The sequence below is a fragment of the Nomia melanderi genome, unplaced genomic scaffold (assembly GCF_051020985.1).
Source record: "Nomia melanderi isolate GNS246 unplaced genomic scaffold, iyNomMela1 scaffold0014, whole genome shotgun sequence".
In the NCBI taxonomy this organism is placed as follows: Eukaryota; Metazoa; Arthropoda; class Insecta; order Hymenoptera; family Halictidae; genus Nomia; species Nomia melanderi.
This window is the reverse complement of record NW_027475130.1, coordinates 11,391,241-11,392,195: the sequence shown is the minus strand read 5'-3', so window position 1 is coordinate 11,392,195 and position 955 is coordinate 11,391,241.

Below are 955 nucleotides of genomic sequence, written 5' to 3'. Positions count from 1 at the left end.
CGAGAAAACCACCGTCTCATGGGGCCGGACACTCAGGGTCGGGGAAAAATCCAATATATATCTGGTGATATCTCGGGTGCTTTTAGAGATAGCGCAATAAACCAAAGTGAATTGTCTGCAGGAGGCCCTGGCGCATGAATCTGTGCAGCGGGAACGACCACGGACCACCAGGGGCCGAGAAAACCGCAGTCTCATGGGGCCGGACACTCAGGGTCAGGGAAAAATCCAATATATATCTGGTGATATCTCGGGCGCTATTAGAGATAGCGCAATAAATCAAAGTGCATTGTCTGTAGGAGGCCCTGGCGCATGAATCTGGCCAGCGGGAACGACCTCGGACCACCAGCGGCCGAGAAAACCACCGTCTCATGGGGCCGGACACTCAGGGTCGGGGAAAAATCCAATATATATCTGGTGATATCTCGGGTGCTATTAGAGATAGCGCAATAAACCAAAGTGAATTGTCTGCAGGAGGCCCTGGCGCATGAATCTGTGCAGCGGGAACGATCTCGGACCATCAGGGGCCGAGACATCCACCGTCTCATGGGGCCGGACACTCAGGGTCAGGGAAAAATCCAATATATATCTGGTGATATCTCGGGTGCTATTACAGATAGCGCAATAGATCAAAGTGCATTGTCTGTAGGAGGCCCTGGCGCATGAATCTGTGCAGCGGGAACGACCTCGGACCACCAGGGGCCGTGAAAACCACAGTCTCATGGGGCCGGACACTCAGGGTCAGGGGAAAATCCAATATATATCTGGTGATATCTCGGGTGCTATTACAGATAGAGCAATAAATCAAAGTGCATTGTCTGTAGGAGGCCCTGGCGCATGAATCTGTGCAGCGGGAACAACCTCGGACCACCAGGGGCCGAGAAAACCACAGTCTCATGGGGCCGGACACTCACGGTCAGGGCAAAATCCAATATATATCTGGTGATATCTCGGGTGC